Source organism: Tenrec ecaudatus, chromosome 2 (assembly GCF_050624435.1).
Source record: "Tenrec ecaudatus isolate mTenEca1 chromosome 2, mTenEca1.hap1, whole genome shotgun sequence".
Lineage (NCBI taxonomy): Eukaryota > Metazoa > Chordata > Mammalia > Afrosoricida > Tenrecidae > Tenrec > Tenrec ecaudatus.
Window position 1 is genome coordinate 226,161,235 of NC_134531.1, and position 16,504 is coordinate 226,177,738.

The following is a 16,504-nucleotide window of genomic DNA, read 5'->3' on the forward strand; positions in this document are numbered from 1 at the left end:
AGGCCTCTCAGCAGACACAGCAAGGAATCCATTCAATGTCGAATAACAACAGTATTAATCCATGTCTATAACTAGTCCTATGTGTAAACAAATACTTCTAGTAAGCTAAACATGGGTTAATGCTTACTAATCTTTCCAAATATAATTCCATGACCACTTGGCTCTTTCAGTCTACTCTCCTCATCCACTTGCTGTCTCCCACTTCACCAGTACCCATGCATTCCAGTGTAAGGCAATGGTGGCTTCAGAAGGATTACCCCGTCCCCTTGTTGGAATGTGCTTTATCAGCTAGAATGCCATCCAAACTTGAGCCATTTCCAAAATGATTTAGCTCAACCCCTTATTTTACATCACAGTCTAAAGTAAATCTGGTAATTTTCTGACATCCTTTCTGATATTTTCTTCTAATTTATAAATACTAAAATTACTTCTTATCCTCAAAGTGATGAGTTTTCAAAAATGAATAAAGTCTTGTGTTCATCATTCCTGCTTTATGCAGATTAGCTTTACCACCTCAATAAATCTCCTTTGCTTTATATCTTCAATTATTTCCCACCCCATATTATGGATAGCACTGTTTATGTTTTTGTTTTGATGATATCTATAGTTTTAATTTATAAAAAATATCATACAAGTGGAATCATATATTGTATGGCCTTTCCAGATTGGGATCATTAACATAAATATACACTTATAGTAAATCCACATATTTGTATGATCAATTATCCATCTATTTTTGTCATTTGATCACATTCTATTATATGAATGTATGCATTTACCACTTGAAGTCACTGTAACTGCTTCTAGTTTGGGATAATAATGATTAAATTTTCTGGTGACTTTTACATGCAGGACCATATGTGCACACAGTTTTCAAATCAGTTGTTAAATGCTTAATAGTGTAAATGTGGATCTATTATAAAACTATTTTTAGATTCATGAGAAGTTGCCAAATTATCTCCCACAGGGTAACTTTGCATTCCAATTAGCAACAAATGATATACATTCTTTCCGTTTGTATTAGTTACAATATAATTGTATCCATAAGCATTGGGTTATCTATTAGAAAAAGCACCACAAAGAAATACAGTATTAGATAAAACTTAAATTTAAAAGAAATCAACAAGCCATAATACTGAATTTTATTTTGTTCACACATGCTCATTAAATCCAAGGTGACCAATGATATGTTCTAATCTTATTTCTATTAATATAGTCATCTGCTAAGCTGTATAGCATATATATATGATATATATATCAAATATATATCCCTAGTTAAGAATTAACTTGAAACAGGACAAGAATATAGCTGAAAAAATAACTAGAGAGTAACACTTATAAATTTAAACTTGTGTTTTCTCTCTAGTTTACATGAAAGAAAAAGTAGCTAATGATTTGATATACTGCATTGGACTTACAGATATGCCAATTTAAATAATTTATTATTTCATTATATAGAGATGAAATATTTATATTTAACTATATTTTAAATTGTCTGTGCATATATTATGGCAAAGATTTACAAAGCTATTGTTTTACTCTTCAGAATGTATTTTTAAAATTTTTATATACTTCATTAACTTTTCCTTTCTCTTTTTTTGCATTTTATGGGATTGTTGTTTTGTCCTATTTTGGTTTTGTTGTTATTGTTTTGCAGCCTGTTTTTATAAATAAATTCACCTTTCCCATTATTTCCTGCATTAAGTAGACTAGTTTAAGTACCGAATAACATAAGAGAAAACAATCTTTTACTTAGCATGTGACCCATCACCATATTTTTGGGTGCATAACTAGCTTATGTAAGAATACATCTATGCCTATCATATGTATAGTGTTTAGAGCAAACTCACATGCAAGGACACAGAAAAGTTTGGGGGAAAATAGCACATGGTATTTGTGTAAAAAAGAACCGTAGTTATGCTGCACTCATCAGGTGATGGAGATCTAACTGTGGGATTAATATCCACAGTATCCTCAGTCCAGTACGTAATAACACAGTTCTGTTGTTTGCCGTTGATACAGTTGCAGGATAAATTCACCCTGAAGTAGGAATCATGGGGACATTAAACTCTTGCACGTGTATGGGAATCACACTTGACCTGATGACCATCACTTGTCATTCATGAGCATTATCTTCCAAAATCAAAAAGAGATGTGTTGCCTATTGTTGGAGCGAGTTGCCAGGGAGTCTGTTCTGAATCACAGAGACCCTATGTATAAGGGGACACAGACATGTCTGGTCCTGTGTCATCCTCACATTTGTTGTTAGACTTGAACCTATCATTTCAGTAATTGTGTTAATCTATGTCATTAACTGTCTAGCTCTTTGGACTTGACCCTCTCATTTATCAAACTTTTCCAAGAACCATCGCAACTTATGATTTGTTCAAAGGCAATGGGGTGAAGGAATTCTGAGGAATATTCTGACTGCACTTCTTCCAAGATAGATTTGCTTATCTGAGTCCATGATAATTTAAATATTTTCCCAAGCACCATGGTTCAAATGCATTAATTCTTCTGTGATGACTTCCTTATGCATTGCCAACTTTAACATGCAATGATGCTATTGAAAACACATTGGCTTAACTCAGAAACAACTTATGGTAGTCCTCAAAGTGGTGTATTTACTTTTTAATGCTCTTTAAAGACATATTTTACAGCAGGTTTGCTAAATACTACTTCTTCCATGGTCATTTATTTGGGACCATGTAAAATCAACTCTTTGACCATTGGAACATTTTCTCCATTTATCATGACATTGCTTATGGATCCAGTGTGAGTATATTTTTTGTTTTCTTTATGATGAAGTGTATTGAAGGCTTAAGTCTTTCATCTTTCTCACTAAGTACTTCCATTCATCCTCTACTTCAGCAAACAAGATGTGTTCGCTACAGATCTGACATCAGCAATGATAGCCCTCATCCCACACCCTATTCTGAATCTGGCCTGAATTTCTGACAGTCCCTATCAATTTGCAATATTTTTAACGATTATCAGCAAAATTGTACTTGTCTGTTCTATTATTGTTCATTAGTGTTTAATGTATCAAATCTATTCTTTAAACCCCCATGGTACCAACTTGTAGAATAAATTGCCAGTTCTCTCTACTGTCACAAAGCATAGTCACTAAACTTTACCATAAAGAGGACACAGTGTGTCCAGCTATTAAAACAGACACTCCCCTACCCAACAAATCAAATTGCCCATTTGACTCACCTCACTTTCAGTTTAAGCAAAGATCACAAAATGTTTTATTGTACTACCAATAGTTTTTAAATTTCCTATAAAATACTTTTGAATATCTATGTACAGGAAGAAATGTGCATCCAATTTCAATGCCTCATAGTAGAAGACATCTACCTTCTAAATCCATACACATAAGCCATGAGAGATTGTTAAAGTTCCTAGCAAGAAAGTTTAGCTCTTTGTATACCTTATAAGAAAAATATTTCTTTTAGAGAGGGAAGATTTGGCTTTTCTCAGAAGCCACAGCTTAAGAACGCCCATCTTTAAAATCAGTTTTGTCAAACCCACCTAGCTCATCCATGATTTTTGTGGCTGTGGGGGAAATTACTACTTTCTATTCACATAAGGAATTTCAGTCTTGAAAATCCATAGGAGCAGTTCTACTTTGGCCTTTAGGGTCACGAGAAGTCAGAATTAACTCAATGACAATGAACTCTGAGTTCTAAGTGGCTCAAATAGGGGGAATTCATTACACTTCATTAAGGGTAGACCACCTGGAAAGTGGCCAGCGCCTTTTGCATATGTTATTTTTTTCCAGTAGGTCCTGACAATTCCACTGAAATCACTTTTAATGAACCTATTTTGCAAAGATATAAGTGTAAATATGACAGCATCATAGCTATCTTGCAGCCAACTCATAGATTAAGGCAACAAATGCTATACATTGCCTTTTTATCATTTAGAAACATTTTCCCCTCTGAGATATGAGGACAAGAACACTATTCTATAGAATATCTATTTTTTGTTCTCTATATCAATCAACAAAAGCATGGCTCCTGCCACTATAGTAACATAGTTTTTCTCCCTATATGAGTCTACGCATGTATGACAAAAAAGTCCAAATAATGTACTGAGATTGTGTTCTAGAATTTGTCATATTGTGAGTGAAGCTAAAATAATTTTGTGTGTGCATGCATGCTACTATGGAAATTTCCACTTCACTTCTGTGAGTAAACACATTATACATTTCAAATGATCAAAAGACAAGTAAACATTTTGGAAAATTAATCTATCACATATTAAGTTTTTCATTCATATATGGTTTTACTATTTAAATAATTGGGTAAATGTAAATTATTTCAAATGATTTTACATCAGGGAAGTAGCTCATTGAAAAGAGTACTATGCATCACTTGTTGTTCCCTTGTCCCTGGGTTTGTTAACACCCACTTCATTACCCCACCTCCCCCTCCGCCATGTTTCCCTGGATCCGGTGGTCCCCTTGTTTTCTCCTCCAGATTTTAATGGTGCTTATCTTATCTAGATAGACCTGCAGAGATAAAAATATGCACAAAAAACAAGACTGAGCAAAACAAAGCAACAAAATAAAACAAAACAACAACATCAACATCAACATGGCAAGGAGGGTGTGGGAGGTCTGGTAGGATGTGATCAAGGGCAATGTAACCGAGAGGAATTACTGAAACCCAAATGAAGGCTGAGAATGATAGTGGGACAAGAGGAAAGTAAAAGGAAACAGAGCAAAGTACTGGGAGGCAAAGGACATTTATAGAGGTCTAAATAAAGGCATGCTCACATGTAGATATATTTATATATGATGATAGGGAAATAGGTCTATATGCATATATTTATAGGTTTAGTGTTAAGGGAGCAGATGTACATTGGACCTCTATTCAAGAACTCCATCAATGCAAGAACACTTTGTTCTATTACACTGCCATTCCTCTTTCCCTAAATGATAACTCTCTTTCCCTAATGATAACTCTCTTTCCCTAAATGATAACTGAAGACAAATTGATGCATAAGCAAAGGTAGAGAAGAAAGTTGATAATGCCCAGCTATCAAAAGATATAGCATCTGGGGTCTTAAAGGCTTGAAGATAAACAAGCAGCCATCTAGCTGAGAAGCTACAAAGCTCACATGGTAGAAGCACACAAGCCTGTGTGATTATGAGGTATCTATGGGATCAGATATCAAAGAACAAAAAATAATATAATTGTGAGAGGCAGTGAAGAGTAGAGGCCCAAAGCCCATCTGTAGGCAACTGGACATCCCCTTATAAAAGGGTCCCAAGGAAGAGACCAACCTGTGAGGGTTCAGTGTAGCACCGATGAAACATACAACTTTCCTCTAGTTCTTTAATGCTTCCCTCCCACCCTACCTCCCTATCATGATCCCAAATCTACCTTACAAATCCAGCTAGACAAGACATTGTACACTGGTATAGATAAGAACTGGAATCACAGGAAATCCAGGAGAGATAAACTCTTCAGGACCAATAATGAGAGTAGTCATACCAGGAGGGAGATGAGAAGGTAGGGTAGAAAGGGGGAACCAATCACAAAGATCTACATATAACCCCCTCTATGGGGAATGGACAACAGAAACATGGGTGAAGGAAGATGTCAGACAGTTTAAGACATGATAAAATGATACCAATTTACAATTATCAAGGGTTTGTGAAGGGGGGGCAAGGAGGGAGAGGTAAAATGAGGAGCTGATACAAAGGGCTCAAGTAGAAAGAAAATGTTTTGAGAATGATGATGGCAACAAATGTACAAATGTGCTTGACACAATGCATGTATGTATGGATTGTAATAAGAGTTGTAAGAGCCACCAATAAAATGATTTTAAAAAGAAAAAAAGGGTAATATGGAAATGAGCTATAAATGTCTTCTTTATCTATGTAATATTCCAGTTGAGATTCACTTAATCATCCAAAGAGAAGTAACTTCTATATTTTTTAATAAAGCCTCCAACAAAATATGTGTGCTTACATCTTCAGCTTAATGCTAACAAAAGCAAACACTTCGTGTGGGTGTGAAGAAAGCGTTCAGGTCACCATTCTTCACTGGGGAAATGGCAGGTGTCAACAGTAGCTCAGTCACATTGCTTGGAAACCCAACAGCAGTTTCAGAGTTAGATCGTGTCTCCAGAGAATGCACAGTAAGTTTTAGCTCCCAAGCTGGACATGTTAAATATTTATCACATGTTAAATGTTTTATTTTTGTTTTTATTGGGGGGAAAATGTTTTGTTTTTATTGGGGGGAAAGATGGCCATGAATCAAAACTTCTCCTGCCATTGCTGTAGATACATTTGTGGATTCTTAACAGTTTTAAGGAAGTGTGGAATAAAAATGATTGGTGGTATGATTCTTAATTGGGCAGTTGACTGACAATGTGAGAGTCATTGAGTGGGAAAGAAGAGACTGACTTTGAAATGACAGTTATTTGAAAGATGTGATAATGATCATATAAATTGTATAGGATATGGTGGAGGACTGCTTGATAAGCAATTAAATAGCACTCTAATGAAATAGCATAAAATCATTCCATCCATGAAAAAGAGGATCGGTTATATTGGGAGCCATCACCCAACAGTTACAATACGTAAAAGGTAGATCCAGCAAGTGACAATCACGCTTCAGCCACCTACTCTTTGCAATTTATTGAACACCTGGATTCCCTCCTCACCATGTCCTACAACTGCTGCTCCGGAAGCTACAGTTCTCACTCCCTTGGGAATTCTGGCCATGTTCTTGTCACCTCGCCCAGCACACTCTGCTCCACTGAGGTGATCTGTGGGAGTGCCCTCTGCTCCCCTACAAGCAGTCTGCTCAGCAACACACCCCGAGATGACTTCCCTGAGCCCTTCTGTGAGCCGGTCAGCTGCCAACAGCTAGGTGTGCAGATGGTCCTTGCAGCACCTCTCAATGTTCCCATTTCTTCAGTTGTACCCAGACCACATTAAGGAACTGCCTGTCTTCCTGCCACAGTCCAAGGCTCCAGAGCCTACCATCCAGCATCCAGAAGACAACCGCTGAGCTGTCACTTTCCAAGTTACCAATCCCATGGTGGTTACCCCCTCAGTCACCTTACTTATGGCCATCAGCTCCTTAACTACCTGTCTTATGATAATCAACCTCTGAGATGCCTGTCTTATGATCATCCACCCATGAACTACCTGTCCTATGGATATCACCCTCTTAGCTACAAGTCTGACTGCTACAGACCTGTGAATACACACCCAGTCGTTTTCAACCATGTTCTTTTTCCCGAGTGGCTGACAGTGCCCTTATTAAGGAAGATCATCACGAACAGCTGGAAACAACCCGATTTTCACTTTTGAGAGATCATTCGGCATCACACCAGCAGCTCTTCTTATTCCATGTGGATTATCTTGTCTCCCTCACAAGACTTCTCTTTTGCTGTTAGGGGTTCCTATCACTTACTTCTATAAAAACAAATGTTTGAAGTTTTTCAACCTGAATTAAATTCTTCTTCTTCTTTTTTAATATGGAACGCTTCACGAATTTGCGTGTCATCCTTGCACAGGAGCCATGCAAATCTTCTCTGTATCATTCCAATTTTAGTATATGTGCTGCTGAAGCGAGCACTGGATGAAATTCTTATTTCTGGTTTTCCTCCTCATAAAATCACATATTAGCATACAAATCATGTTGTTTGTGTGTTATCATTCATATGTTTTATATCTACTTTATATATAACTTATTTTATATCTATTTATTTATGGCAACTGTTCTTTGCAACATTGATCTTTCTTGGTCTCTGAATTAATTATGGAGGTTATTGCAAATATTCAGAGGACATTGGTATAAGCATATGTACTTTTGCTACAAATATATGCACAAATGTAGTGGAGCACACAGGGGAAAGCATTATGAAAATTTCTTAGACACAACCAAACACCTTGAGAAAATAAATTGCTGGGCCTTGGGTATCAGGAGAGTCTCAGGGAACCATGAGCATTACTTAATTTACAAAGACCATGTGACTTTGGTGTATAGTCAGTGGGGTCTGGAAAGCTCCGGGGTAGAAATCCAAGATGCAACCGTTGGTCTGCCCTATCCATCAGAAACAAAGGGATGGCAATCTAAAGACACAGGGGAACAATTAGTCCACTGGACACACAAACATCGGTCACCACCAGCCTGGCACCAGAAGCATATGGTCCCAGGCTACCATTACCGACTGCTGTGGGAAGTTTACCTTAGAAGGCCCTGGGTAGAGTGAAAGAACCGGGTGGAGTAGGGATTACATGTTCAGCTGCAATCTGCATGGTTGGCAGTTGGAAGCCAGCAGCAGCTCCAAGGGAGGAAAGCTGGAATTTCTACTCCCATGAAAGTTACAGTCTAGGAGACCCAGATGGAGTTGCTATGAGTCAGCATTGACTCAATGGCAGTGAGTCTGGTTTGGTTTTGATAGAATGGAGGGAAAATGTGGAGCAAAACTCAAAGTCATAAAAGAGAATAGGTTTCCATTTGTAAGCAAAAGGGCACATTTATACAAAGATAAAGTTCAGAGGGTTAGGAAAGGATAGTAACATGAAACACAAGGTGGAAGTGGGAATGAGTGCTGATACATTGAGGGGGGTAAGCTAAATTAGCATGTGCAACATGATTGAATGTGGACCTATGATTTGGTCTGGAAACTTTTTCAAAATTCACAATAAATAAAAGAAGTTAGAGAGAGATTGACTTCTAAATGCATTTCGAAACATACAGCAATAAGACATTTTGACTATCAGAATATCTCTGCTGTTTGTGGATGTCTATATTTTGACGAAAGGACACTCGTAGTTCGAGTGGGAAAAGTGCCCTGAGAAACGAACTCTCAAATGTACAATTGCAAAGCTGAGCAAAAAAAGGTCCACGTGGCAGCTGTCTACCAGGCCATCTTCCTGAGATTAGATAACACACCTGATTCTTTAGAACGTTGACAGCAGAATGGCCTTGAGGATGTCATTCCATTACAGTTAAGTATGGACCTCAGTCTTTTGGCTTTAAATACCATACAGGAGGCTGATGCACATAGTTAAATTGTGTACCTGGGGGAAAAAAGTGGGGTGGTGTTGAGTAAACAGCTAAGAATCTCCGGAACAGGAACTAATCTGAGCCCAAACCATGAAGACAAGGAAAATTCTACCCTATTTCTACATCATATCTAAAGAACTACTTACAACTGTGAACAGTATAACTCAATATATGTCGAGTAAAAGATATTTGATGTTCTTGCCTGTGATTTAGCAAACCTCAATTTAAGCGTAATTTTTTTCTTCAATTTGTACTGTAACTGCAGTTTCTATTTCTCAAAATTGCTACTTTTTTCACATTTCAATTTCTCAGTTGCTTATCTGAACCTAGCTACTGTTGTGACTTCAATACAACACTTTGCCCATTCAATTTGATGTCCATAAACTGTCATTTGGCTTAATCAAAAGATCGATGCTAATATAACTATTTGCTATTGATTAAATGGGGGACATTGAAAACAACTATTTTTGTGTCAGCTCCTTATTTAAATTGCCACAGTTAATCTTCATCACCATTATCTCGTGCCCAAAACATCATTATGCTTTTAAAGGGAGGAAGACGTTGGGTTAGAAAATCATATGAGATTTCTAAGCTGTGTCCAAGACCATATGTATATATGTGTGTTTCAGAGCACAGTTAAAATTCAAGGCTACATTTGCTTGTTCTCTAACTAATGTTCTGTTTGAAAGCCACATACTTAGTTTTCAAATAGATCATATTTCCTATCTAAACATCCTCAAATAAATTAATACCAAGAAAATGCCATTCCTCCCACATTTCCTATCCCAGACATTTCATAGGTATATATTCTAATCTTTCTTACTGTTTGAGGTGATCAAGATTTCCTCCATTTTACTAATGAGGTAGCTTGTTCAAAATCTCTGTAACCAAGTGATAGGGTCTAAATTTAGATATAAAACAATATTCTTTCTTTCTTTTTTTATCTGAATGCTAAAATTAATCTATTGACAATGTTTTGTATGCCAAAGAATTTTTTATTCTTCTGCTTATTCCTAAACAAAACAACAAAGGAAAATATTCAAATTTGAGAATTAAAATTAACATGAAATGCTTACAATCTATAAAAATAATAAGCTTGGTATGTCATCACAGAACATATACCGTATATACTTATGTATAAGGCGAATTTCTCAGCACATTTTTATGCAGATTTTATGGTATAATAGGTGCCTCGGCTGATCCTTGGGCCGGTTTATATTTATGGTACTCACTTTATCATCCAATTTGGAAAGCTATCTTACATTCACAAGTTTAAATATAAGCTAACAGAGGACCATGTGATTACATAATGAATGTAAAGACCACATTTTAACTTGTAAAACCTAGAAATAAAAAACTATTTTGAAAATGAAATGCTTTATCCTCTACTTTGGAGCTTTGATTAGGGGAGCCCAATCTCTGGAATGGGACATCTGTGTGAAAGAGTAGGAGGGCAGTGAAACACAGGATGACCTTCAACAAGCTGTATTAATGGGTGGCTCACAATGACCTCACACATGACAATAACTGTGAGGATGGTGCAGGACTGGGCAGTGTCCCCTCTGTGGTGCACAGGTCATGGACAGTGTCCCCTTCTGTGGTGAACAGGTCATGGACAGTGTCCCCTTCTATGGTGCATAGGTCATGGGCAGTGTCCCCTTCTATGGTGCATAGGTCATGGACAGTGTTCCCTTCTGTGGTGAACAGGTCATGGACAGTGTCCCCTTCTATGGTGCATAGGTCATGGGCAGTGTCCCCTTCTATGGTGCATAGGTCATGGACAGTGTTCCCTTCTGTGGTGCACAGGTCATGGACCGTGTTCCCTTCTGTGGTGCATAGGTCATGGGCAGTGTTCCTTCTATGGTGCATAGGTCATGGGCAGTTTCCCCTTCTGTGGTGAACAGGTCATGGACTGTGTCCCCTTCTGTGGTGAACAGGTCATGGACAGTATCCCCTTCTGTGGTGCATAGGTCATGGACAGTGTCCCCTTCTGTGGTGAACAGGTCATGGACAGTGTCCCCTTCTGTGGTGCATAGGTCATGGACAGTGTCCCCTTCTGTGGTGAACAGGTCATGGACAATGTTCCCTTCTGTGGTGCACAGGTCATGGACAGTGTCCCCTTCTGTGGTGCATAGGTCATGGAGAGTGTCCCCTTCTGTGGTGAACAGGTCATGGAGAGTGTCCCCTTCTGTGTTGCATAGGTCATGGACAGTGTTCCCTTCTGTGGTGAACAGGTCATGGGCAGTGTCCCCTTCTATGGTGCATAGGTCATGGACAGTGTTCCCTTCTGTGGTGCACAGGTCATGGACAGTGTTCCCTTCTGTGGTGCATAGGTCATGGGCAGTGTTCCTTCTATGGTGCATAGGTCATGGGCAGTGTCCCCTTCTGTGGTGCACAGGTCATGGACAGTGTTCCCTTCTGTGGTGCATAGGTCATGGGCAGTGTTCCTTCTATGGTGCATAGGTCATGGGCAGTGTCCCCTTCTGTGGTGAACAGGTCATGGACTGTGTCCCCTTCTGTGGTGAACAGGTCATGGACAGTATCCCCTTCTGTGGTGCATAGGTCATGGACAGTGTCCCCTTCTGTGGTGAACAGGTCATGGACAATGTTCCCTTCTGTGGTGCACAGGTCATGGACAGTGTCCCCTTCTGTAGAGCATAGGTCATGGACAGTGTCCCCTTCTGTGGTGAACAGGTCATGGACAATGTTCCCTTCTGTGGTGCACAGGTCATGGACAGTGTCCCCTTCTGTGGTGCATAGGTCATGGGCAGTGTTCCTTCTATGGTGCATAGGTCATGGACAGTGTCCCCTTCTGTGGTGAACAGGTCATGGACAGTGTCCCCTTCTGTGGTGAACAGGTCATGGACAATGTCCCCTTCTATGGTGCATAGGTCATGGGCAGGTCCCCTTCTATGGTGCATAGGTCATGGACAGTGTTCCCTTCTGTGGTGCACAGGTCATGGACAGTGTTCCCTTCTGTGGTGCATAGGTCATGGGCAGTGTTCCTTCTATGGTGCACAGGTCATGGACAGTGTCCCCTTCTGTGGTGCATAGGTCATGGGCAGTGTTCCTTCTATGGTGCATAGGTCATGGACAGTGTCCCCTTCTGTGGTGAACAGGTCATGGACAGTGTCCCCTTCTGTGGTGAACAGGTCATGGACAATGTCCCCTTCTATGGTGCATAGGTCATGGGCAGGTCCCCTTCTATGGTGCATAGGTCATGGACAGTGTTCCCTTCTGTGGTGCACAGGTCATGGACAGTGTTCCCTTCTGTGGTGCATAGGTCATGGGCAGTGTTCCTTCTATGGTGCATAGGTCATGGGCAGTGTCCCCTTCTGTGGTGAACAGGTCATGGACTGTGTCCCCTTCTGTGGTGAACAGGTCATAGACAGTGTCCCCTTCTGTGGTGCATAGGTCATGGACAGTGTCCCCTTCTATGATGCATAGGTCATGGACAGTGTCCCCTTCTGTGGTGCATAGGTCATGGACAGTGTCCCCTTCTATGATGCATAGGTCATGGACAGTGTCCCCTTCTGTGGTACATAGGTCATGGGCAGTGTCCCCTTCTATGGTGTATAGGTCATGGACAGTGTCTGCTTCTGTGGTGCATAGGTCATGGGCAGTGTTCCCTTCTATGGTGCATAGGTCATGGACAGTGTCCCCTTCTATGGTGCATAGGTCAAGGGCAGTGTTCCCTTCTGTGGTGCATAGGTCAAGGGCAGTGTTCCTTCTGTGGTGCATAGGTCATGGGCAGTGTTCCTTCTGTGGTGCATAGGTCAAGGGCAGTGTTCCTTCTGTGGTGCATAGGTCAAGGGCAGTGTTCCCTTCTGTGGTGCATAGGTCAAGGGCAGTGTTCCTTCTGTGGTGCATAGGTCAAGGGCAGTGTTTCCTTCTGTTGTCTGTAGGTCACTATGAGTCATAACTGACTCAGTGGCACCTAATAACAACAAACATCTGCCACAAGGAAAATTTCATCCTTGATTAAAAAAAAATCCTATGTCACCTTTCTTTTGCCAATCCTCGATTCCTTTGCTCTTGGTTTTTTGAAACTTTCCACCTTCGAAACACTTGTTCAATGTCCACACCTAAGATAGCTAGGTTAATTATTTGTAGTTACTCTGTAAAATCCTATTTTCAAACTTCACACATGAGGAATCACACGTAGAAATGAGTAAAGGGGTGTCAAAATCATTTCAGAGAAAGTGAGTTTTGACTTGTCCAGAATCCTGTGGTAGAGAGGATGCACACTAAGCAAGGGCATTCCAGAAGGGAGGTAGCTGTGTAAAATCGCTAATACTGAAAGAGCAGAGACACTTCTAAGAAGTGTTAAATATTTAAATGGAATTTGAGATATAGATCATCGGGCAGAGTAATGGAGTGAGTCTTATAATGCATTTTGTCAGATATTGAAGAAAGTGGACATTATTCTATAGACAATAGAAAATTATGAAAAGTAACTATAAACTGAGCTTTCAAAGAACACTAATGGTAATATAAAAGACATTGTAGACTCACGTGTTCAGAAATGAAATTTAGCATGTTAACGAACTATGTGAGAATGGAAACATCAGCAACTCTCAGATGTGATTTTTGTTATTTTATGTTAATTTTATTATACCCTTAATCAACCATCTCTGGTAAGGGATACAGCTTCTCAGTGGCTTTTTGATCTCAGTTTATTAAAGCAGGAAACTATATGGATTCCTGTCAAATTTACAGAGTCATTGGTAGTTATAGATTAGGGGAGGCATTACAGATGCAATTAAACATAATAGATTCGACCACATGGCAAACAAGTTTGTGTGTTGGGCATCTTCTGCATTTGTCATCAATCTGTGATAGAATGACTAATGAGATCAAGCTTCTCTCTCGGTTAAATGTCCTTAATCTAGCTCACACTGTAGTCACTGCGGATTAATAATTGGAAGACATTTGGTTTCCCAAACTTAACCCCTTGTGCCCTAATTATCAGAAACATGTCAATAGAAGTTCTATAGAGACCAAACCTATAGTCTAAACAGAAACATCTTAGTTTTCTTTTTGAAGCTCCACAAATGAAAAAAAAAAAAAACAACCTAGATGTTGAAAAAGAAATTTTACAAAATAGTTAGCTATCTCTTGTTTTCAGATTTATAAAGAAGGATGAAAAAAAGAAATTACATCATGAAAAATTTAGGTGAGTTAACAAATCAACCAACAAACCATTAACAACAGCAACACAACCACACCTAATAATACCATTTAAATTGGGTTTTATCAAAGCGAGCCTAGGCATGTCTTCTGGAAGCATGTAATGATTGGAAAGATCTCTAGTTGGAGAATTTCACCTTCTTAGAGGAGTTGGATTGAAATCTATTTCAATCCTCAATGGCTCTAAATTCCTCCTTTATTTTTCTATCCATAACAGAAGCTACAGAGAAGTAATCTGAGACTAACTTTGAGAAAGAAAGTGATACATTGACATTGAAAAGTCACAACATGAAATGTCAAATAGATTTCTTCCATAGTCTGAAGCAAAACAATTCTTTAAAAAGGTGGAATTCGGATAAATGGCCTGCACTCCATTTTATCAAATTATATATATATATATTACAAAATACATATATAATAAAAATGTATATATGATACAACTGACCCTCTTTCTCTCTCTTAATCAATCTTTTCCATTACCTCTTCTTCTTCTTCTCTCTCAATATTTCTATCTGCATGTTTTTAAGAGTTTATAAATATCCCCATTTTTTCTGAAAAATGTTGCATACACTTTTCATTATGTTTTCTGAGAAAAATTACATCAGTATACCTCACTCTCCAATGACCAATGCAGAGCTACATGGCCAGAATCCAGCCTCTGCTCAGGGAGAATGAACTCATGACAGCTGATGTTACTAAAACCATGCTTCCAAAGTAACCAGGACAATTGAATAATAGAAAATAATCCACCCAAAGCAGCACTGGTGGTGTTCTAACATGTCAACTAGTTGCTTGCAATCTTTTACTTGACTAAACTTAGCCCAGTGGTGACATCTTTAAATTTTTTGAAGGGATTTTTCTAGATTTATCAGGCATAGTACAGATCTGTCTAGATTTAACAGGTTACCAATGTCAGGAAATCAATATCTGTAAAGATTAATGCATACTTGTACTTTTGAGTAAGCATGCAAAGTAAGATTGTTCCTTCATGAAAATGTGAGCATTCTTCAGATAGCTTTCTTCATCTGAAATGAAAATGCGCTCGATGCTTGCTCAGTTGAATTGCATAAATGCCAAGGTACTTCAGGGAATTGTCTCAGTGAAGACATCCATTTAGTTGAAGAGCTTACGTGGATGGCTATTGGCATCATGTTTAGTCCTTGCAAAAAAGGCCACCAGTGTAAATAGATGAAAATTTCACAACTCTCAGCAAGCTCGTCGCCCGTGTTACCCTGTTAAAAATTGCATGTATGTGTGACCTCCTCCCTGGGGGACATACAACAGAAAAGTGGGTGAAGGCAGACATGGGACAGAGCAAGATATGACAAAATAATAACTTATAAATTATCAAGGGTTCATGAGGGAAGGGAAATTGGGGAGGGAGGGGAAAAAGTGAGGACCTGATGCCAGGGGCATGGGTGGAGAGCAAATGTTTGAAGAATGATGATGGCAACGAATGTACAAATGTGCTTTACACAATTGATGTGTGTATGGATTGTGATAGGAGTTGTATGAGCCCCTAATAAAATGATTTTTTAAATGCATGTATGGACTAAACTCCTTAAAAATCAAAGTTAACTTTTAAATATGAATAATTTTAAGCTGTCAAGGTACTTCTGTTAAAAATATACTCCAAGATTTGTATATATAATTGACTAGTTTCCAGAAGATATGTGCAAGAAGCAATCCTACACAGTTATAGCTTCAGTCAAAATGCAAAAACTAAGTAGAGTAAGGAATTTACTATATGGCAAATCCAATATATTTTTATATCTAGGAGATATTTCAGCATGTTAATACCTCCTTCAAGCACTGCAACACCAAGGCTCTTCTATAAGAGGATTGTGTCTTCTTAACTCCATTATTACTGTAGATAATGACTAGAATAAACATTCACTGAAATGGACTCACTTTAATTAAATATAATTGAGAAGCAGCAATGGCAGCAAAGCAGATAAAACACAAGGTGATGATATCACACGTGATCAAGCCTGATGAATAGGTAGAAGGCCTGGGATCCTTGATATGTAGAAGATGCAAGCTAGATTTATTTTATGCATGCGTGGGATGTCATCTTCATATTTTCAAAGCAATATGCTAATAAGATGTTCTGCTGCAAAATTATCTAAATGAGGGGTGGGTGTGAGTGCATGTGTGTAGCCAACAGGGTAAATAAATAATTTGATCAAGTGTCATTTAGTTAGAGCCAATCCAAGCCCTGACTTCCAACTGCACCATTTCATCCATCATTCTCTACTCTGGAAACCACAGTT

The 16,504-nt window shown here is 38.7% G+C and overlaps 1 non-coding gene across 1 annotated transcript; it reads right to left on the minus strand.

Moving 5' to 3' along the window:
- Nucleotides 1–7,497: 7,497 nt before the first annotated feature.
- On the minus strand, nt 7,498–7,604 carry LOC142441961 (U6 spliceosomal RNA). Its single transcript, XR_012783237.1, has one exon. It is a non-coding gene; the product is annotated as a U6 spliceosomal RNA (small nuclear RNA).
- Between the last annotated feature and the right edge of the window lie 8,900 nt (nt 7,605–16,504).